Below are 24,225 nucleotides of genomic sequence, written 5' to 3' on the forward strand. Positions count from 1 at the left end.
GACTTCCAAAAGTTTAGTTAGGCCTTGCCTTTAAGAGAACATATAAGAAAAAAATGACAAGGGAAAAAATGACCAGAAAAAAGGATGTTTGTGTGAAAGAGCCGTTTCCCATTCTGAGCAGTGCCAGGACAGCAAACTGCCCAAAGTGCCCAGGATTCCCTGTATTTATCCTTGGTAAGGGGTTGACCAGAAGGCTGGTGAAAGGCAGGGCTGATGCCATGTCATGCCAGTGACCTCTGGACTGCCAGCCCCCAGAACACTGCTGCAGGCTGTGCTGGGGCTGCTGTGTCCTTTCTCACAGACAGCAGCCAGCATAGAGCACGGATTCTGCTTCCCAAAGGTTAAGCATCACAGGCGATTTCATGCTCTTTATATTTCTAAGTGTTGATTTTTAGTTATTTTTTTTAAATAATCATAAATCCCAACATCTGCTCCCAGGGTGGGAGCCCTTTGGCTCTGTGCTCAGCCAGGGAAGGGAACGTGGCTGCCAGCGGCTGCTGCAGGTGTTATTTTTAGTGCGACAGCTATTTACCAGCTCCACTCCCAGAGGGAATTCAGGGAGTAAAAGGGATGCTGATGCATTTCTTACTAAATATAGAAAAGGGCAGAGTGGCTGCAGGTTCCTGCTCCTGCCAGGATGTGGCCTCAGAGAGGGGGATGCAGCCCCAGTGGTACCAGGCACTACAGTGGGGCCACCCCAGCACAGGCTCCCCATTCACCACACTTTAGTTAACCTTCAAGCTGGTGTTTGGAAAAAAGCTTTTTAAAAGTAGCTCTTATAACTAATTGGCTTCACTTTGAAGCCCTGATCCTGTAATGAATGGCTCCTGAAATCAAACAAAGCATTTTCAGCACCAACAAAACTGCCTGTTATGAAAAGCAGAACGTTTTTAGGGTAATATTGACTTTAACGCTCTGTCAAGGCACATTGACAGCAGGATGAAAACAGCCCTCCCTCTGCTCACCCAGCTCAAATCCAGCTGCTGAGAGAGGACCTTGAACACTCATGCCAGGCTCTGCTTTACATCCCCAGGAGTGGGCTCATTTCCTATTAGTTTATATACTTTAAAAAAATTAAAATCTTGCTGATAAAAGAAAGAGATATGTTTTAGAATTACTCTGCTCTCCTCTGGTTTTAAGCCTTTAAAGTTCTGGAAAGGCAATTCTGACATTCAGGAGCTCTGCAGGCCCAGACAGATGGGGATTCCTGGTTGAACTCCTTTTATATTTCCTTTATTGCTTCATATTTACCAACGACCCGGAAACGAGCAGTGTGAAGGTGCCACTTGAACATGACAGAAGGCATTTGCGAGTGAGGCCTCAGACAGGCTGGAAAACCAGCCCAGAGCCCTGAACAAACTACAAACTGGGCAAATGACTGACATGACACAGAGTGCATGGGATGCAAAAACCACAAAGTCATGGGGATTGGAAGAGCAAGATGCATTCATTATTCATCCAGCCTGTGAGGGTTGGCCTTAGTGGCATCAGGACACAGCATGGTTGACACCCTGGATGTACCTGCACCACTGTGAGCCACACTGGTCACCCCAGGTCCACTCTGTGCTCCCCAGGGTTGCTGCTCTGGGCAACCACCCAAACCCCTCCTATGGGATACAGAGAGACTCATGCATCTATAACTCTATTAATCTACAGATACTTGAAACACACAGGACTTGGGACACTTCATTTCCCTCTACAGTTCCCTGAGACTACTTACAGAGCAGAATTAAAGAGCAGTTAAGTTAGGGAACACTGATGAAGTCACACCTTAATTTGGTATAACTGAGAACCCAGCCCTGCCACTGTTTGGATTATGACCTGCAATTTCTGGTCACATGGAAATCAGCAGCTCCCTCCTCCTGGAGCAACCTGCTGAGCATGAAGTGCTGGTCACTCAACACCTGTCACAGCTCTCTCTGCTTCTGTGGGGGAAAGCACCAAGGTTCCCCCCTTATTTCCCAATCCTGAGGTTTTCACTGCCTTGCTTGGCCCTGATTTACAGCAACCATCTGACAGCAGTGCCAGCTCAGGGATGCCACTCTCGAGGACACCACAGGCAGGCTCAGCATTCCCAAGGGCAGCCCAGCCACAGCTCTGGAAGGGCCAGCAGTGCTGCACAGGGATGGCATCCAGGCGCCAGCGTGCCACAAGGGACATTCCATGCCAGGGATGGGCTTTGTGCCAGGCCCAGCTTTGCTCCAGGAGTACTTCAGAACAGGACAGCTCCCAGGCCCTGTGCATCGCGCTGCCAAGAGGAGTCTCTGGCACGTGCAGACAGCTTCTTGTCTGCACTTAAAATACTACTTGATTAAAAGAAAAAAAAAGGAAAAAAAATGAGACAAATCGTGTATTGTGGGACTGGGAGCATCAAGAGCAGAAATGGCAGCAGAAGCAATGCTTACTCAAGCCACGCTGCCAAGCTGAAAACACTTCAGCTGTGCCTGTGTGTGCCCTGCCTTCAGCTGGTGTGGCTCCCATTTGCTTGGCTCCAAATGGGGAGGAAAAATGCCATTTCCTCAGTGCCTACCCTGGAGCACTATGAGGACTGGTGAAGAGGAAAGGCTGCACTGTTCCAGATACACAAAGAGTACACAGAAGTAGAAAAACGTCATCCCATCACTTAATATATGCAAATTATGTTAAATATTTCATTCATTAAATGGCTCAGGTTATTACAGAATTGTACCTTAAGCTGTTCAGAAAGTTCATTCTTCTTGCACTTGCTCAGTAACGTGAAATAACTGACTGAAATGAATATTTTACAGTTTGTGCAGACAGAACATTTATTAACAATTCTTTCCCTCTCAGAGTCCCTCTCCTAAGCAGGTTTCAGACACCATGTGACTTAAATGATCCAGAGGGAATGAATTTTGGTTTATTTTTAAAAGTTTGGTTTATTCCCAGTTTGGAAGAGCCCAACAATGTGGAAGGACCCAAACACAACCCTGCTGGGAGAGAAGAACAGACACAGAGCTCTTTCCCAAAAGCCAGAGGGGAGAGCCAGGGGAGAGGAAAGCAGCCACAGAATTTGGGGATTTTCCTTACTCTAAGCCCAGACAGCTCTACTGCTCACAGGGAAAGAGCTCCTGCAACAGCCCATTACGTGCCACGGGTCCTCCGGGATTTCAGAGGAGTAATGTGAAGTGACAGGACTCTGGCTCCCGCCATCCCCTGTCCCTGCCATCCCCAGCCCCGCCAGACAACGGGGAAGGGGCCACTACAGGCAACTCCAGCTGCTTCCAGCCTCACCAACAGCCCAGGCAGCAGTGTGCTCCCCCATGGAGGCAGGGTCATTACCAGCTCCAGCTAGAGGAGCAGGTCCCAATTAACCCACCAGCACATTCCAGCAGCTCCCAGCTCTGTGGCCCAGCACACAGACCCCCCCTCCCCGGGGGAAAGGCAGGACACAACATACCCCAACATACACCCAGAAGACTGGCATCACACAGGCAGAGGCCCAAGGGGTAACAGAGGCAGCTCCACCACCTTCCACGGCAGCGCCTCCAGATGACTTTCCCCTTCGCACGCCATGGGCAGCTCCCAGGGAAAACCCACAGGGCTTCAACCCAGCTCCTAACACAGTGTGGCAGCCACGTCTCTATAAACTTCCAGGCTTAGAGGAGACAGATGGATAAAAATAATTATCACTGGAATGGTGGCTCTGGCATCGAAGTCAGTCCCTGGCCAGTGACCCGGGGAAGGCGGCTCCCTCTGGCAGGAGCGTGTCTCTGGGATGGAGCTTTACAGCCCCAGCAGACACCCTGCAAGCTCTCATCAATCTCGGCTGGGAAAAACCTTTCCATTTCCAAGGGGAATATGCAAACCAGGCTCCACACTGTAAATCTTCCTTTGCAGCACTAAGGAGATAAGTAGGACCTATTAACCTCCCATGTTATTTCCAACTTCATTATTGGAGCTGACACAGGGAGAGCACGCGGTGACGGCTCTTTTTGGCAGAGTGCATGTAAATCGCTTTCTCAAAGGAAATTACTTCTCTGGGCTGAATGTTATTAATCTAAATTCTCCCTTAGTCAAATTGTTGCCTGTAATAAATATGGAACAGGTTGCTACGCTCATCTCCGAGGGCATCCTAATCCAGCTGCAGGTTTTCCCCTCAATTTGAAGGAGCTCCTGAGGATCTCCTCTGTGAGAGCAGCTTTCACCCAAGGATGGGACCATCCACCCCAGTGTCGCCCAGCACATGAGCACCCTGTGATTTCATAATGAAAATGTGTTTTGGCCCTGCCAGCATTGTGTGTTCCAGCAGTAAAGTGTGAGCAGGAGCAAGCCAGGGCCTGTGAGGCCAGGGAGGGGACACAAGGCATGGTCCTTTTCCTGCAACATGATGTGGTGGCCTTCCATGGCCAATATCTTTCATGGCTGGGGCTTCATTTATGTCAGCCTTGTTACCGGTAAAGCAGCTCAACTTACAGTGTTTGGGACTTTATGCTCTTTTCCAGTGGATATGCACTTGATATCCTCCTTGTGCAATTAAAAACCCTGGAGTTTAAGAACAAACAGATCAAAAACCCCATAAAAACCAGATCCAAACCTAAACTGAACTTTGCCAGAGATGAAGCTAGGAATTTTATTTGCAGGGTATTCCTTCCTGCAATTGAAAACCAGCTCCTTGCCAGTAAAGATTTTCCCAGAAATCCTCACAGAACACCCCTCCACAAAAAGCTACGATCCTTTCTGCTCAAAAGCACACCCCAGGTATGGAGCAGATTTGGAACACTATAAATCCAGTGGCACACACAGCCCTTCTTCTCATTTGTTACCAGCCAAGTGTGAAAATGTTAATGAAGGCAGCTGCAATAATCTACGGGAATTTCCCAATTAAGATTTTGTTCACGTCCGCCAGCTCCCACTCCAACGCAGCCTTGGAGCATCCCCCCTTCCACCCAGCAGCAGCTCTAATTGCCAGGCTCCATCCAGGCACCCTCACCCACCCACCCCGATGAGGGAAATCACTGCCACTCTATTAACTCCAACTTCTACTGCAAGTATTCCTAGAAGAAAATGAATGCAGAGAGATTTTAAGTGTGTGCCTACCCCCCTACACGAGTATGTTTGAAATATAACACACTGACAGCACTGAGTCAGGCAATACCACATCAGCCACTTTTACTGAAAAAAGAAAAAAAAATTAAATTAAAAATTAAGTTTTGGGGGTGGCTTATGGCAGCCCTGGCTCGTGGGAAGCTGATGCCCAGGATTCAGCAAGGCAAACCCTGGGAGCCTATCTGGGTGTCGGGAGCACATCTCTCTCCTGGAAAAGCAGAAGGGAAAGAGACACCATGATAAAATGAAGGCATCCTCACAAATAAATTACTTTTCTACCACAGTCGTGTGATTTTTAATTTTCCTCTAATTTCAGGACTGCAGCACTGATATAAAACCCCCTAAGTGTTTTAGGGAGATGGTAATGGTCCTATACTAAAATAATTCAACCAACACTATAATTTTAGTACCACTATCAAAATGAAATAATGGCTGTTTACTGTGTTACACCTTTCAAATGACCTTCATTTGAATACAAATTGTGGCTCCAAACTCCAAAAGCTGCTCCATTTCAGGAGGCAGCAAATTGAGGATGTTTACCCGGGGTTTACTCTGCCAGCAGATTCCTCAGCATAACCACAAAGGCCAAATGTGTTTGGGGGGTTCTTTTCCTCTGAAGTTGCTGAAGACCAGCCTAAAGGACCCACCTGGATCTGACCAGAAGCTTGAGCCACAGCCCTTCACTCTGCTCCAAGCATGATGGGAATCACACATTCTGTTTTATCTGGAAATATTTATTGGTGGTTAAACTGTTCACTCACAGCTCCCTCCCAACCATCTCACCCTAGACAAAGAACTAAGATTACTCTGCCAATAATCAGGTACCCAGATGAGAGGAAGAGGTGGATGGGTCCTGTCTCAATCTGGGCCTTGAAAACACTTAAATTGATTTTACTTTTTTACAGTTAGGCTCTGCCTGCCCATCACAGGCTCTCACACTGGTTTTGGGGACCAGTGCAGCCACAGAGAAGCTGTGGGTGCCCAGGCTGTGGGCACAGACCTTGGCAGCCCTGCAGATGCTGTTCCAAACCCCTGTGGCTGTGTGGCAGTCACAGCTCAGCCCACACAGGCAGAGCAGGGGTGGTCACAGGCAAGGATTTGCAGAAAAAATTTCATTACAGATATTTGCTGATATTCATTCATACACCTGGGAACCCCAGTCTATCACTGGCTATTTCACTCTAATAATGAATTTCTGCCCTTTCATCAACATTAGTGAGAACAAGCTCTGAGAAAATTCCCATTTGGTGCCAGGAACATAACAGAAAACATTGACATGAATGGCAGCAAGAAAAGCCAAGCAGTGTGCCCAGCTGCAAGGCAACACAAGCTGCCATAACCCAAATCTGAGCCCTTCCAAGATCACTCCAAAGAAGGGGAAAAAAGTAGAAAAAAAAAAAGTTTATCTTTAAGGTGCCAGAAGTTGTGCTACAAACTCCCTTCCTGTGGACACCAAAGGGCCATGATCCCATGAGGATACTCCATGTTCAAGAGCATTCCCTCCTCTTCCCCAGTTCCCAACAAACCAGTGGTGATCCAGGCACCAGGCTGAGCACTGCTTGTGCTGCTGCTCACAACCCAAGTGCTACAGTGGGAAAATCCCACATGCCGAAAATACAGAGTGTCTGTAAACACTCCTGTTCCGAGACACCTACGTGTAATTACTCACTATGACTGAGGAGGAGGAAGAAAAACCCACTTTTTGTTTTTAATTCTCTTCTTTGTGCATAGAAGCTACTGCAAGAAAAGCCATGGCAAGCTAGCATCTCTGGAGGGGAAGAGCAGCGTGTGGCCACAACAGCTGGAGTGAGGGCAACAGTGTTTGGACAGCAGTGCCATTTTGGGGCAGCAGAAAAGGAAATCCTGTCTATAAAGGATGATCTCTGCCCTTCTCCAGAGCTGCCTTTCCTTGGCAGATGCAGCCCTTCCAAGGGCAGAGCCAAGCCAGCAGTGGATGCCCCAACTGGAGATCTTGACCCAACACCCACCTCCACTGTGGTGACATGTGGAGAAACAAAAGGAGTTTAAACCATAAGTGTTGTATAAAACATCTGAAAACAAGACAAATTAGTCATTAAAAATTAATTTTGGAAAATTACAGTCTTGTTAATAGACATTGTCGTGACTTTGCATGCTCTTTTCCAGGCAGGAGGGAGGAAGGGGACTCAAAACACATTTTACTGTATTTCAAAAACTGAAGAAGTAGATACCCCTGCCTTTGGAAGCCCATGTTCCTCTGTGCCAGCCCAGTGCTGGCAGCATGGCTCTGTATGGTGAGGTGCCAAACAATCTGACCAGGGCAGGAGAGCACCTGCAACCCTGTGCTGAAACCCCCTCCATGAACCTGCCTGTGGGATGCTCCAACGTTATTTTCATGTGCTCAACAGTGAGGACTATGCCAAAATACTCAAGGTCAAGAGACCAGCATGGTTCGAGGCAATCTGCACCTCTTAAAACAGTGACAAATATGTTATTTAATTTTAATGAGCTTTTTTGCATCTCCAATCTAATTACAGCATTATCAAGCACTGCTCTGAACTGCAGGTGGCTGCTCATTACTTGGGGTAAGGCTGTCACAAGCATTTTTCATGAATACTAAAAACTACCTCATTTCACCACCAGCTCTGAAATATCCCCAGCTGATTGCTCCACTTCTGAATGTGAGGTTTGGTGTGGTTAAGAGAGAGCAGCACCCACAAGCACAGATTTATGTTCCTGCCCAGCTCCTCTGGCCAAAACCCCCAGGGGAAATGCCACATCCACCAAAAACAAGAGAGTTTTGGTGTGCAAGATACTCATGCCAGAAGCGTCCCCCAAAAGCAAACATCTCCCTGTTCTGCACACAGCAGTGAGGACACTGTGACAGGGCACTGAGGAAAACCCCTCACTTCCAGATGGCTTATTGTTTGCTTTAAACTAAGTGGGCTTTTTAAATCATTATTAAAAACAAGGAAACCTCCAATGTCAAAAGTATTTTGGGAAGATCAAAATTCTTCCATTTTCCTCTTATAAGCTTTGCAAAAAATCAAGATTTTTCTGTTCCTTTTTGGCCAATTCCTTTGACCACCTCTCCTCATGGGCCACTGTCTCCTCCACGCAGCACAAAGCTGCTGGAGCTCACGTCCAAAAGGCTCAGTAACAGCAAGAATCAGATATTTTAATCCTCCCTAAATCCCCTTTTCCCTGCACGGTTTGGTGAGCACAGGCAACAAACGAGTGATAACAAAACCCCAACAGCAGCTTTTCCTCTTACAAAACAGGAAGGCAAGCAGGACACCCCCCCCAAATCTTCATCCCTCAGGGAGGCAGGAATTGCCCAGCTCACCCTTGGATTGCCTTTTCCCACCACCAAAAAAACTGGTCCAGCTTGTGTCAGCTCAGAGGTCTGCCTGACCTGGAACACTCACTGGCATCCAGTGGGGAAGAGGGGTGATGGCAGGGGACCAAGGGCTGAGGGGACACCAGGCTCTGCACCACAGGGACACCCCAGGAAAGCAAGAGCATCCCAGGCAGGCTCCAGGCTTGTCCGAGTTCCCCTGGCAGCTTCATCAGTGCCCACTGACAGCAGCTGGGAGAGGCCACGGCAGCTGGGGCTGAAGCAGCTGGGGAGCAGCACCTGGGCCACCTCCCACATGCCAAATATGCAGGTGTGCTTGTGTGTATGCAGGTGTGTGTGTGTGTGTGTGTGTGTGTGCGCGCACATGAGCATGTGTGTATCCAGGGGGGTGTGTGCATATTCAGGTGTGTGTGTATACAGGTGGGTATACATGTGTGTGTGTGTGTGTGTGTGTGTGTGTGTGTGTATGCAGGTGTGTGTGTGTAGATGTAGGTATGTAGGCAGGTGTGTATCTGTGTACGTATGTGTCTGTCTGTGGGTATGCATGTCTGTCTGCATGCACGTGTGTATCTATGTTCTGGCATGTATCTCTGTGCCTGCATGTCCATGTAACTGCACACACACACAGAGCACAGCTGCCCAGAGCATCGCCGCTCCGTGTTTCACCGGCACACGTGAACGGCGGCGGAGGGAGCAGCGGTTCGTTCCCGGCGCCGCTGCGGCAGTCCCGGCGTGTCCCCCTGACCTTGCTGCAAACCGCAGCGGCCTTTGGGACGCGGGATCGCAGCCGCACGGCTGTGCAGGGGACGTGCCCGCAGGCTGGGCCGGGGGATGTCCCCGGGGACGCCCTTGGCAGGGACACGGGCCGGCGCTCCGGGGAATTCCAGCACCGGGCTGGGCTGGGAGAGCGCGTTCCCTGGCGGAGCGGGAGCTGCGGGAGGACCGGGGATGGGGAAACACAGGGGAGCGAGTGTGGCCAGAGACCCGCGTTTGCTCAGCCGGGCCCCGCAGGAGCACTCGGTCCCCCTCGGCCGCTTCCTCCGGGCCCCTCTCCAGATAAGCACACTGACTTTAGTTAAAGTGTGTGCCAGCTGCAGCCCCGCGACCGGAGCAAGCAGAGACGTGGCGCTGAATGATAATTAAATACATTCGCATCATCTGTCATTTTTTACTGCAGGTGCCGGTGTAATAAATCCGAGCTTGACTCTTCTGTCAGCTGGCAGCGAACATGTTTTAACACCAAATCCCGGGGGATGAATTCAGAATGGCTTGGCCTTGCACAGGGAGGAGCCGCCTGTAACAACGCCAAGTGGGTAACGCATACTTGATTACTTTCATAGTATTTTTATTATTTTGGTGACACGTGCCTGATGTAGCGTTTCAACCCCACTCCCACAGGGAAGGCAAACATTTTTCCACCACTGTCCCCCTGCCACACCCCAACCCTCCACACACAGCCCCGGCTCTGCTCTCCTCAGCCCCTAACGCTGTCCCGGCATGTTGATGTGCCTGTGACCTGTTAGGTAATTAGGATTTTGGTCAAAGAGAAAAAAAAAGTCAAAAGAAAAAGTCAAACAGAAAAAAAAATTGCATATTAATTTAATTACAATAACAACAACTCAGAAAATTAAATATTTAAGTTACTATCTTGTAAAACCTAACTCATCCCTCTGCTGCACAGTGAAGGAGCAGCTCTGTTTCCCCATGGAGGTATGCAAACTGCTCTGCAGTCATCCTGTGGAGAACAGCATATCCTTCACTGCAGGTACTGCTGGGACACCCCTTATGACACTATTTTCCACAGACATCCACACACCTGTGATGCAGCACCAGCCTCTTAAATGTACTGACACTGCAATAATGAACTGTTTCAGTCTGAAGCCGATTTATTATTTTACCAATAGTTTTCTTCTCCTTGCCTTCTGCACACGGCCCAGTGGATGCACAGATCAGGTAAAAATCCAGGTGCCGCAGGATGCTCCTGAGTCCAAGCTGGCCCCTGTCCCACAAAGGATAGCCAGGCCTGGCTACAGGAACCAGTCCCTGCAAGCCCAGGTGGGAGAAGTGTGGAGTGCAGAAGGAGAAGCCAAAACCCAAACGAGAACAATCCTCCCAATTCTCACTATGGAGCACCGGTGCCACTGTGTGCCATGGCTGGGCCGTGCCAGCTGCACCCGCTATTTATAACCCTGGCACTTACACAATTACAGCTCGACAACTTACAATACAGGCCTGGAAATCAGAGCACTTTATTTACCCAGCCAAAGCTTTATTGGTGCAGTCGGCTTTCCAATGAGGGAAGTTGTGTTTATGAAGCACTTCCTTGTAGGTGCCTGTCTGCCTTCAGCTTCCCTGAACAGCATCTCCCTTCTGGCAGCACAGGCTGGTGGGAAACATGAAGGTAAATCCTTTGGCAGCACTCTCCATCTTCCAGGTCTTGCTGCACTTTTAACCTAATAAAGTCCCAATTCTAATTTGAGGCAGAAAATGCAACTGAAGGGGCAAACAGCTGTGGGTCCTGCCCCAATGTGGGCACAGGTGCCTGCAATTGCCCCTAGGTGGTTTCTGCACCCACATTTACTGCGTGCTCCACTCCTTGTTCAGTTTCGACTTTGTCATAGTACTTTGCCAGCTGTATGTGCGTCCTGGAGCCACACGTCTTTTTTAACAAATTACATTAAATTAAATCGTAAGTAAGCTGAGTGGCTTCAGAAGAGCAGAACCCCCCCTTTTGTGTGCAGAACAAAACCCGGTGCTGCCTGCTTTGCGGTTTCCTTGGCAAGCACACGGCTCTGCTCAGCTCTCCCTTGCTGGAGCAGCAACAGCCCTGTAACATCTTCAGAAGACAGGGAAGATTCTGAATTCAGGGGCAGGAATCACTGACAATGAACTTACAGCATGGTTACAGACCCCTTCCCAGCCAGACTGTCCCAAGAGGGGGTCTTTGTCACTCTCCCCAGCATATTCCTAAACCCATAATCCCCAAATACAGGATCCACCAGTGCCAAAAATTCCTGGTGTGGGTTTGCAATTCCCCCCAGCAGCACTACTGCCTGCAGCATCACCGCGTCCTTTTACCAAAAGCACGGTTTTCCTTTCATTAAAAACATTCCCACGGATTAAAGATTTGGAGGCCACAGCAAAGCAAGTTAAACATTTACTTTCTATTAAAACATCTAAATGAGAAGATTAAAACCTGTTTTACATTTAACAGGCAAAGTCAAATCAGCATAGGAGCAGCTTAGTGCGTACTTAGAGCCAAGGCATTCTGATGTGCAGAGGTAATCAATTTACAGAGGGAGGGATTTCCTATAACTACTCAGAAAGGGGTAAAAAAAAATAGCACGTATACATTTGAACAGATCTTTCCCTTCTGTCCCTATGGCCGCCTCCCAGAGCTGTTTTGCTGCAGCTCCAATCAGCTCGCTCCCACTGACAGCTCTTGCCCCAGATTCCCCCATAAAATATTTTCACAGCTGATTAGTCTATTTAGCACGTTGCACGCTTAAGCTCTTTTGTTTATTTTTCATTTGAGATGGCAGGAAGAGATGATCCAATGGAATGCAGAAGGGGGTTATTGACTGTGTTTAATGGCAACTGTTTGCAGGAGTAGCAGTTAGAGGTCACAGAGGTGACGCAGACACAGCTGACTGCTGCAGGAATTTCTGCTCTAATTTTCTAACATCCAAACAGACTCTGCCTGGTAACAGAAACCACTGAACTACAGCTGGTTTCTGCCAAGGCAGAATTCCCGGGGGAAGCTGAAAGTCTCCCTTTACAGGGCCAAAATCCAAGTCTATTTGTATTTGCCTGCAGCTGATCTAACAGCATTCGGATACGAGACCAGCTCTGTCCTGCCATGCGGGTGCTGAGGCAAAGCCCCCACTGCTGCCAGGCATCTCTTCCACGGTGTGTATTAGCCAAACTTTGGGATCACCCATCCCACCAAAAGGTTTTTTTGGTGATGCAATTTCACATGAGTGCCAAACCCACAGAGTAATACAAAGCACCATCACTGCTGAACACAGTCCTCCATCCCAACACCTGAGATCCAAACCCAGGTACTGAACAGGCACATGCTGTGGTGCCCCATGGACAGCAGGGAACCCCACAGGGACTTGCACATGGATCTCAGTCCCAGGTTTCCAAGTGAGGTGCTCTGATGCAATGAGCAGCTGATTTTATACCCTCTCTCTACAACAGCTCCACCAGATCAGTTGACTCTGCTGCCATTAAAAGGAAGGGATCAGAGCTCCCACACTCCCATATAACAGAATTAGACTGAATCCCTCCACATGTCCTAGAGGTTATCCCAAAGAGAAGTCTCTTCTTCGATTATATAATCCTCAGTTTCAAAAGTTTATTTAAAAAGTGAAAAGCAGCAGAAGGAAGTGAGGGGCAGAGCGGATGTGTGCAGCCCCCTGGGTGGAAGGTTGTTTACTTTTAAATGATCACACAATTCAAGAGTGAAGCAGCACACAGCTAAAGGGAGAATCACGTGAAAGTGCTGCTTAACTGGCCTTGTCAGACAAGTTTTTTGGCATGAGCATGTATTATGCAAAAGGACTAATCCCTTTAACTAAAATATTTGGAAGAGGGTTGCACAGCCAGCACCAAAGGGAGGTTTTGCCATTATTTCTCATCTGATCACTCTGAAGTAAAATGGTCCAACTTACAAAATATTTTAGGATAGAATTTGGAGGCTGTCTCTACTTGGAAGCAAATGCATTTTGCCACTCGTACAGACTAAACATACTACATATAGACAGGAAAATAGCTGGGTGGCTCCAAGGCTCGCTGGAGAGAAGCTACACGACCCGCTGGCCACGGATAATGCTCATAGGGGAAGGGTCCCAACATCAGCCACGAGCAGGAGGCAGGGAAACAGCCCTGGGATGCTTTGCAGCTACCAAGCCCTCGACCCTGCAGCACGCGAGTGTCGGTGTTGCCGCTGCCTTCTCTCACACTCCCACACCCGGACACGGGAGCCCACGGCACGGCAGCAGGTGCTGCGGGCACCGCCGGCGGCCTCGCCCCGCGCCGCTCCCCGGGCACGGCCGAGGCGCTCCCTGCCAGAGCCACGGCGCTGGCTGCCCTACAATCGCCGTCTCCTCCAAGCCCTCATCTTCCCTGCAAACCTGCACATTCAGTGCCTTCGCAGCACCCTCCTGTGGGGATTCCGCGTCCGTACAGACACGGGGGCAGCTGCAAACGAGGCGCGATGGAAACTCTCCTCCTCCTCCTCCTCCTGCGGCGAGGCGCGGGGCCAGGCGGCTCCGGCCGGCGGCTCGGGGGCGCCAGGCCGTGCCGCCCGCACCCGTCACGTCCCCGGTACCGAGCGAGGCTGCCTGGGCGAGGAGGCGATGCCAAAAGCACCAGGGCCACTGGCACAGCCCGGACAGGCCAGGCAGCCGTGGGGGCTGCGGCCAGAGGCGCTCCCGACCCGACACTGCTGCGCTGCTCCACTCGGCGTGTTTATCTATAACCTGACTCACAAACCGAACAGTGACAGGTAATTACAAAAAGAAGTAAAAATGAGTAGGTTTCTTTGCAGCAGCCCCTGACATATACAAAGTGCTCCTCAACTCCTTCCCTGGGGTGTGCAAGTGCCCCCCACGGAGGATATCACTGCTTAAAAACTGGCTCTCAAAACCAGGAAAACCTTCATTTAGCAACACCTCGTTTGGAACCACTTTTGCATTAACACTTTTGTTTTCATGGTGATGCTGCATTTTCATTCAGATACTTAAAGCATTTTTGTCACAAGTTGCAGTGATTTTGCACAACACTTTGTGCCTTAATGAAAACCAAACACTGTTCTTATTTTTAAGAAAAAGAAGACTTGAGAAAGTTTATAATTATTATGTTACATTTAAGTTTTTAAAAAATCGTCTTTTATCTACACTCTTAATGTACAGAATTCAGAGTGGTGCCAAGTTACACAAATTCCAGATATTGCAAGAATGCTGCAAAATTAGACTTGGATAAATCTTAAATCTGAATCACTGATTGCCCTCCAGGTTACACAGTAATTTAACATCCTTCAGCATGTGACTTGCAGAGAGCACACAAACCAGTTCACTTGTGCAACGGGCAGCAAGAATATGGATATGGCATCATTCACTTTTGAAGCCTCTCATACCAAAATAATTCATCTTAATAGATGATGCTTCTGCAGGAACAAACCGAATTTTTACTTCCCAAATGAAGGATTTTCAAACAAGTCTGGCAGATGAGCATTAGGTGAAGTGCAAACACACTACAGACACACCTCTCTAGTTTAGATGCTCTAAAGCAAGGCAAGAGCAAATCATGGGAGAGATGATAATCCCTCTACTTTTTCCTCCACCTAACAAGAGAAGTTCATTCCATACCCTCATTGCCTGGCAATGAACGCTTTCACCTATCAGGAGTGGCACATTGCTCCCATCCCTGGAGCACTCAAGTATCCTGTCATGGAAAAGAACAGGCCAGAGAATCAATCAGACAGAAGCTGTCAGAGAAGAGCATCTAGTCTGGAAAATTCAGGTGCAAAACTGCAATTAAAGACTGCCTTTCCCATTGCCAGAAAGCCTTTCCAAACCATCATCCCGGACAGGAACTAAAACCTTCTCTTGAAAGTTAAAAATTCATTGCACTTGTCAAACTCTGAGAAAGGAAGAGCTGCTCAGCTACTGAATTCTGAAAACATAACTGAGCCTTGCTCTTCCAGGGCAAAGAAAGGCTGAGGCTGATGGGAAGTAGGTGTATGGAGGCTGGAGGCAAAGGCAGAAAATCCATCCAGCAGAAGCAAGGAAGGCAGGGAATAAGATGTGGCAGAACAGAGCAGGCAGAGTTGCAGCAGGATGAACGAAGCACGATTTTTGTTGTTACTGTGCCATGAGGTCTGTGACCAGGCAAGGCAGGGATTGCATAGGAGAGGAGACTCTCATCAATACTGGATATACGATGTGACTTATTACTACCAACAAAAACTACAGCACCTTCCCAGCAGCAGCAGGAGGATTTTCTGGATGAGAACACTCCATTTCTACCTTGAAGAATATCAGTTCTTCCTCCACTACCCAGCCCTGCTCAGGGGATAGTAGAGCTATTCCCAGCTACAAAGAAAATGTGTCCTAAATAAACGGAGAAGAGAAAGGCAAATAAAATGTTTGATAATAAAGTCTTGAAGCTGAAGGCTTTTACAGGAGGGAACTAATCTCCACAGCTGGAAGGACACCTCTCCTGGCATCAAGGTCAGAACTTCTTAAGGAACAGAGGCCACTAGGCAGCACAGACTGGCCCCAACCCAAGTGGTACCTCGGGAGCAGTTCCCTGGCTGCTGTCTTCTACATATCCCCAAGAGGAAAAGCGAAGCCACAGCATAAACCCTGGCTATCAGATCATATGTGGCTCCAACTACTGAATCAGTAATTCCCCAGCCCACGGCCCTGTAACACAGGAGGGTGGAGGGGAACGAGAAATGAACACAGGGACCTGGATGACAGGGCAGCAGAGCTTCTCACTGGGAACACATCGAGTGACACTGCACCTCCCAGGCCCCTCGCAAAGAATGGAGAAAAGCAAGTTGTAGCATTTGTTTCATACTTTCATCACAACAGGAACATCAGCCAGATCTAGACTAGGTCCAAGGGATAATCACTGTAATTAGCACTTCGTTCATATAATTACCAGCAGACCCTGTAACATTTTACAATGGAGGTAATTACCCACATTTTACAGCTGAGGAAACAGATACAGTGCAGGTGAGTAACTTAAAAGAAATCATCAGTGAAACTGTGGCACAGCCAGAGGCTGCAATTATCCTTATTCCCAGCCAAGGCTCTCCCCAATAATCCATGCTGAATTCACTTCTGTCTTGTGGGAAGGAATCCAGAGAAAATAAACACAAACTGGAATTTCCAATGTCTAGAAGAGCTGAAAAGCAGACAAGCCAAACCTGAAGGAGAAATAAAAACACATGTTTATCACTGATCATTTTCTGAGCTGAATGTGCATCTAAGAGCGGGGAACAGGCAGAGGACCTGCTCTAGCAGACACAAAGCCAGTGCAGGGTGTCAAGGTACAGCTCTACTTCTGAAGCAGAGGAAAAGCAGAAGCACAGGAGAGGGTCAAGGCTGGCTGCCCAATGGCGCCAGCTCAACCCCTTAGCCGTCAGAGTCCTTAACGCATGTCGAGAAGTTAGAGATAAAAGCAGGAGCAATAATTAAATTATTTAAGGACTTTGAAAACCATCATATACCCAGAGCAGCAAGCAGGGTGATAAGCCTGAGAAATTCACCCCCGCCCTAAAAAGAACCTCCCTGCAGAGTGGCTGCCAAGGATCGTGGTCCTGTCCCAATAGCCGGTGAGGCCAGAGCAGCACCCAGGCTCTGCTCTGGAAAGGGGGAATTCCCTTCCCCTCTGAGCACAAGAGCAGTGGGAGCAGCAGGATCCAAGCCTAGAACCCACCAGCCCTGAAACATGAGTAGAGTTAGCTGGCACTTGGTCAGTTTATTGCATAGGGTCAGGTGCTGCATGGAAATCTGTGTTTTCCCAGGCACAGTCTTGGGCAGGGGATACAGACCTGTCCTGCACTCTGGATGAGTTTCAGTGTTAACAGAAAATGGTGTGTTTGTGCTTACCAATACATCTGATTTTCAAAGAAGTCAGACCAAAGTGAGCAATTTGCTGCTGCCTATGTTTTATTAAATAAGCAGCACATGCAGATGACACACAGGTGTCTATTAGGTTGAATAAAGCAGATTAGGTTAATCCAACCCCAGCTGCATTACCTGAACTGCAAGACATGCAATGCTCTCAATCTTGTACGTGTGCCAAGGATTTAATTTCAGCCCTTCAGCCTTCTGTTAAGGTTAATACATAAAAGCCTCCAGCAGCAGAAGATATTGCATAGATTTCAAAATTAAGACTTGTTTCAGGAGTGGAATGTTGTCAACATTCTGGCTTTGAGTAACAGAAAAACCTCGTAAGCAAGAACAAATCTCTCAATAGAGTATTCTCCTAATATCTAAACAGACAAATGTTTTGCTTTGCAAACATTTTGCAGCATTTGTGTAGTTCTTTGATTAAGTGTTTGATGAAAACATGTATTTGAGTTACTGCTCAGTGAAAAACAAGCTCAGTAAAGTGAATTAAGTTCCATCATCTCTTGCCATCCAAGGGTCAGCTGTTGCTGTTGCTGCTGTATCCAGCAGCACTGCAGCAAAACCCAGGGACAGATTTTACACTGGGGCAAATAGCAGTGCTATTGCTGGGTCAACAAAGCAGCTTTTCTTGCCAATGTTTACTGTGTTTTCAAGAGGAAATGAGGGACAATTCCTATCTCTCCCTTCCCAAAGGCTGGACCTCCTCCTCCCTCAGCAGCTTTAGCATCCTGGCAGCCCATGCAATAGCTGAACAGGCATAACCCATATTATTTACACCAATTACTGTGAATAACCATCTGCATCTAACACAATACATGGAAATATCACAACAAAGCATGCATCACTCTGTCATCCCACCACCTTGGGAGCTACACCCGGAGAATGCCATGGGTCAGAGTGCTTACCTTATGAAAGAAGGCAGGATGGACATGACAAAACATGAAATGAGACAAAAAAAAAAAAAAAAAGAAACAAGACATTCTAACCATCTTTTAAGCTCTGTTTTTTTAATTATTGATTCCAATTCCCAACATCAGACATTTTTATTGCATTTCTTCTTTTTCCCTGCTATTTGTTCTAGCAGGAGGTAGCCAACAGCCAGCCCTCTGCACAGGGAAGGAGATTTCTTTCAGTTTCCAGACATTTAAATAAAGGTTTTTAAGAACTGCAGCCCTGGAAAGTCAGGGCATTCACATCTAACTGCTGCCAACATAAAATATGTGTTATGAGGAGAAAAAGAGTCTTCAAGAGGTTTTCTTGGGCAAAGTAAGTATTTTTTCCCACTGAGTTTTAAAAACCCTGTTCTGGAGACTGGAGAAATGGCTTAAGATGGTTTCTGGAGGATTCTTCTCCTCAGGATGACAGGTAGCATTAAACCCAAGCCAAAGCCAAATCCCAGCTATCCCAGACAGGCTCAGTGAGGAGCAGCAGTCTGTGTACCAGAACTGACAACTCTAGGTCTACAGAAACAATTACAGCTAAAATTTGGAACAGGAGGGGAAAGGAAAATCCACCTGAATGCTTCAAGCACTGATGGGAGGCTGTGACAGTCCAGCACAGCTCATAGCCACAGGGTCAGAGAAACTCACACAGTAACAGAGGTGCTGGGCAGGGAATTCTGTGAATACTGGATCTGCCACTATTTTTACCAGGCAATTCTGCCACACAAGGGCAGTTTAAAAACAGGGATCTTGTGGTTAAGCACAGAGATCAGTGCTGGAAATACCTTTCTCAGACAGGGATTCCAATTCAAACCTGTTTCCTGAAGCAGGTTCTGGTGTTGATGGTGCATCCTCACTAGATGAACCAGGTAGAACCTGGTAGGGCTGAATCCCTCAAGACTCACAGAGGACTTGGGGGGAAGGAGACAACCCAGGCTCAGCCGTGGAGGTCAGCAGGACCCCCAGACAGGGAAGCAGAGGCAAATGCAGTCCAGTTTCCCTGGGGAAAGGGTCAGCAGGAGGGTGGTTCAGGTGAGCTTCAGGCTCCTCCAGAGGCCAGGCACCAGCAGAACCCAATGGCACTACATGAACAGCTCGCTACAATTTTAATCTATAGTCCTAATGAATGATATAAAGTTTTATAAGCATCAACAAGGCTCTGAGAAGACCTAAATCCATTTCAGTGCTCATTTAGCAGCTTCATCTGTGTGCAATTAAAACTTCAGCATTAAATGTTAGAGAATAAAATAATGAGACACTTAAAAAGTAATCTGTACTTCAGTGGGCCGTGCTCAGTGGATTTTATATGATCATTTACCAGATAAAAATAGAATCTGGCCAAAATCTATCTTATCCACTGCTTCCCTTTCAAGAGGAAAATGGAAAGAACCAAGTAAGCTTTGGGGGCTTTGCCATCCCACGTACACACAATGCTGCTTCCCTAAGTACAGCCGTGCCTAAAGCACAGCTCCAAGCATTGATAACTTCCCTTTGGGCTCCAATGATAACAGAAAAATAAATGCAAATTGAGTTTCAAGTGAGATTTTCATTTTGGTCTGAAGCCTAATCTTTTATTAAAACAGCTATCAGTTTGGAGGTGATGGTTAGGAAAAGTTAACTTCAAGACAGGGAAAAAAATAACAGCAAAGAATAGTTTTTATTTGTAAATGTATCTGAAATACTCCCAAGGTTACTTTAAGATATGAAGATTGACTAAAGGGGGACATGGATGGGCCATGGACAGGCCACGAGAATGGGATTTATTGAACAAAACAACTGTAGAAAAAATGTGAATTAAAAGCAAAGATGTACATAAATATCAAAATAGATTGAGTGGGAGAACACAGATCAAAAGAAGTATTATACAGGCAACATATACACAGTTAAACTTAAAAGAAGCAAAAACCAATGAAAAATACATATTTTATTAACAACTGAAATAATGTTTATTCAAGAAAAGGCAACATTGGGCATCCTTATAGAAAAGAAAAAAGACATCTGGGGAGGTCAAAGAATGCTACAGTTTAAAATGATGAAATGTTACAGCTTACACACCAAAATTAAAAATGAAATGAAATTAAAAAAATGAAATGGTTACCAAAGTAATGCAGGTCAGGGGATCAAAGGTGAAGGGTCACACACTATTAAAAAGAAATCCAAAAGGGCGTCTGCATCAAGATCTCTGCAAAACAAAGGAGCTTCAGTGAGTAAAACTAGAACCTTCTATGGAAGCACATCAAAGCTCTCTCACTCCACACCCAGCCCACGGCAGCACACTCAGCTGCCCTCCTGTGCCGGGGGCTACTGCCCCTCCTGCAGCCACACTGGGCAACTCCTGTTTCCATCCACTTTGGCTTGTTATTACTAACTTCCCTGTAGACAGGCTCTTTAAAGTTTTCCCATTTCCATGTTGGAGCACTGGTTTCACAAACGGTTTTCAGCACCGAGGGCATGAGGCTGCGCAGCCCAAGCGTCAGCTGCAGGTCCTGCATTGGCACTGACCCCTACCTGTGCCAAGGAGGCTCTGCTTAGGTCAGAACACTCCTGGCTGTCAACACAACTGTTGGATGGCTGCTTTTCAAAGATAGCTTGACATGCTTTTTCAACAGTTTTCTTTATTCACTGTAACTGTGGAAATCTGGTAATTATTGACACACATGCACACTGAACCCCTCACATTGTAACGTATTGCTTTAACACTCCAATAAAAAAGTAATTCAAATGTGGTTTCCAAGACAAAGGCCTCTCCTCTTGGAATTTCAATTACACAGAAGCTATAAAACAACCTTTGGTACCCATTTCCAAGCAAGATGCAGTCAATTATCTATACTAAATTTATGCAGGGAACGTAATATTTACATCAGATAACTTTTGGAGAAAGACAACTACCAAGGGCATTTCATTCCTCTTCATTCCAACATCCCTCCCCCTGCCTGGCAAGGCATTAAGTTTTGGGAGACTCTTATCTGGACCAAACCAGCCCTTTGCTTGAAGGCAAGAAAAAAACTCCCTGCACAAAACCCAGCCTTTGTAAGGCAAAGAAGCCCCCAGTGTCAGAGAATCACCCACTGAGACGTAGCACAAGGATCTAATCTGCCTGGATGTTTTTCCAAAAACATCTCATCTTTCCATGTCATTCCTGCTTCATGCATGTCACAGTCAGCAACCTGCTGCAGAATGCAAGAAGGTCCTTATTCCTCCTCAGCAACCGTGTCTGGCAAACCCTCCTGCTAAAGCTACTGCTTGTTGACCTTAAAACTCAGTTCCTGCCATTATTTCCAGCATTTATCAATTCCAGTTTCTGTGAGCCAAACCAGCAAGTCCACATTTCTGCTGTTCCCTCACTGCTGTGCTGGGCTGCCTCCTCTCACCACAGCTCACACTGCAGATGTGCCAGACAACCTCAATATCAAAGAAAGCAGTTTGGGTACCCAGCAACTCTGCAACAACTCAACAGCACAGACACAGACCTGCAGTGACTCATCAGATAATTAACTCTGAAGGCAACAACATGAGTTGTGTGACCAGGAAGACCCCAGAGCTCAGGAACCTCAGAGGAGCATGACAGGGACATGCTTGCAGGAAACACCAACATCATGGGGCTTCCTCACAACTTCTCAGGTAACAGAAAGTTTGCAAAGATGAGTTTTAGGCAACTCCAAGAACATTTTAGCCCTGGGACAATGGGGAGGCACAAACCCAAGGTGGGACAGCTCTACGGGGCTGTCCAGTTCCTGGCTTGGTCCAGGGCTGTGTGCTGCAAACAGCTCCCAGCTCCTCCAGTCTGTCAACAACAGAGCACAGACACCAGATACAAAGGAATGAGCACAGACTTGGGTTTTCTTTCCCCCATTGCAGTGGATTATGCCCTATCCTGCTGACCCTGACTGTTCCCCACAAAGACCACTGCTTCTTTCCCTCTTTTCCTTAGGTAGTACCCAGCAGAAGAAAACCTTTGCTTTCACTAATTTTTCCTTCATATCTAGTTTTTCTTTCTAATCTAAATTCTCTGATTTTTCTCTTGCAAACAGGATTTCAATCCCCTACAAAATACAATCTCCCCAATTCCCATTCATTTGCCAAGTAAACCAATTCCTGTGTACATGCCAGGCTCTGGCAGAGAGGCTGAGTTTCTAAATTGACTTTGTTGTACCACTTTCCTTGCATAACATGGAAGTATACACCTTGTGTAACACAAGTGAGTATTTTACTCAGTGCTGGGCAAGCCAGAGACACAGATACACAATGCAGTGGTACCTACCACTACTGCTGGTGTTCCTGCAGATAAACAGATAAATACTAACTGAATTGATCCACCTTCCTGACTCCCTCATGTTTCAAGAAGAGTTTCCACAACCAGTAACTCCACACACCAGATTCCACTTTTGCTTTTGATACTACATTTCAGGATAATCATGTACAGTTAACAAGGACAAGCCACAACAGATGACAGGTTAGGAAAAGCACACCAGATCCATCAAGCGAAGGAAACAATACTCCACCTTATTTGCCCACAAGACAGACAAAGGATTTGGAGCCACTGTACAGCCACTGTCCAGGTATCTGGACACACATTTGTTGCTGCTGAACTATGGTCATCTACAACACCCATTCTGTGGAGGAATCTGGAAGTGTCAAACAGCAAAAAACCCTAATACTACTGACCAATATTCAGAGGTACTGTGACAGGTCACTAATGACAGTCAGGTGGTTAAATACCGTCAACATTTTATACTTTGTGTACAATATGCTAAAACTAACTATGAAGTTTTTTTTTTTTCTTTAGGCTATCGTTAAGTGTAAAAAAGTTAATTCATTAATTTAATTTATTCCATAGAGTTTAACTTGGAATTAAAAGAAAAAAAAAAGGTAAGGGGCAGTGAATTACTCTAAACCCTCCATCTGTTTGGTCTGCTTTACAGGAGTCACTCCAGTTCCAGCACTCTGACATACTAACTGCCCAGCGTTACAAGATCAGCTCTTTTTTATTGACCCTAACATGAACCAAAGGGAAGGGGAAAAAAGACAGTTTTTCCTAAGAAGAAGATGAGGATCTGTGTTTGAGCATGAACAGCATAGCATGAACAGGTATTACTGCCCTTGTTCAAAATCACCCAGATTGGTAGGTAACCTTCCAATATTGCTCAATCCTCAGCCTGCTCACAGCAGTCACTAGGGCTGTAAACACAACTGAGGAACTACAAACACAACACCAGCAACACATTCCTGCTTTGCACATTTAAGTAAAGCACAGGATTTCATTAATTTCACAAAATAAACCGACAATTAAGTGTTTCTGTTGGAGAAATTGCTGTCTCGCTCACCGATCAGCCTGAAAGCCCAACCACATGCGCAGCGGGAGGAGCCGCCCCCACACGCCAGACAGCCCCTGTCAGGTGTACCAACACTTCGCTACTGCTCTGCTCTCCTCACGCTGCGAACACTGCTTCCCTTACATTTCACTTCCTGAGCTCTTTCTTCTTTAAAGCAAGTGCGGTTCCTCACATTCCTGCTGGTGGCCAAGAGAAGGGGCAGGCTCTGGACGGACAGCACCACAGGCTGGCAGTGCAGGCACCCAGCTCGCTGGTGACAAAGCCTCTCTGAGGCACAGCACCTCACAGACCACCACCACTGAAATAAAGAGTGAGAACTGACGCTGGCACTGTGCATTTTATGGATGCTCCAGCTGCTCCAGCACTCGACAAACACTTTGCTCCCAACAAGGTATCACCTGCCATTCCCAAACCCTTGTAATGTGCCTCAGTCCCCAGCTCAGCACCAGGCCAAGGGCACCCTCAGGTGCCAGAGCAGCAGGGGCAGGAGGAGCTGCTATGTGGGAGCACACACAAGCTGATCTGCAACCACTTCCTTGCTGCTCCTCCAGTGGGGGATCATCAGGTGGAACAGAAACCAACAGCATTTCTAGTAACAGCATTTGCCATTACCATCGGAGTATTTTACACTACAATCACGTGGGCAGCAGGCAATTAGTCTAAATTCAATATTCTTATTACTTTTGAGAAACCCCAGAGCTGACACAGACCGCGAGGGTGTCCCAGCCCTCGGAGTGCTCCTAAGCAGGCACATGGTTCTCCTAACAGCTGCCAGCAGCCTCTGGCTTTGGGAACCCTGAGCTCCAGCTGAACACATCTGAATGAATTGATTTAAAGCATTTTAAAAAACATGCTGGACTTCAGAGTCCACAGGGAGCTGTACTGAACACTGCTCC

The 24,225-nt window shown here is 47.2% G+C and overlaps 1 protein-coding gene and 1 long non-coding RNA gene across 2 annotated transcripts in view; both read right to left on the reverse strand.

The window, feature by feature from the left end:
- Window positions 1-24,225, reverse strand: part of CAMTA1 (calmodulin binding transcription activator 1) — a 242,353-nt gene that overhangs the window by 188,826 nt on the left and 29,302 nt on the right. The gene's annotated exons all lie outside the window — the stretch shown is intronic.
- Window positions 9,971-18,775, reverse strand: LOC127060358 (uncharacterized). Its single transcript, XR_007779323.1, has 2 exons — window positions 17,961-18,775; window positions 9,971-16,346 (listed from the first exon to the last, which is right to left on the reverse strand). It is a non-coding gene; the product is annotated as an uncharacterized LOC127060358 (long non-coding RNA).

Source organism: Serinus canaria, chromosome 21 (assembly GCF_022539315.1).
Source record: "Serinus canaria isolate serCan28SL12 chromosome 21, serCan2020, whole genome shotgun sequence".
NCBI lineage: Eukaryota > Metazoa > Chordata > Aves > Passeriformes > Fringillidae > Serinus > Serinus canaria.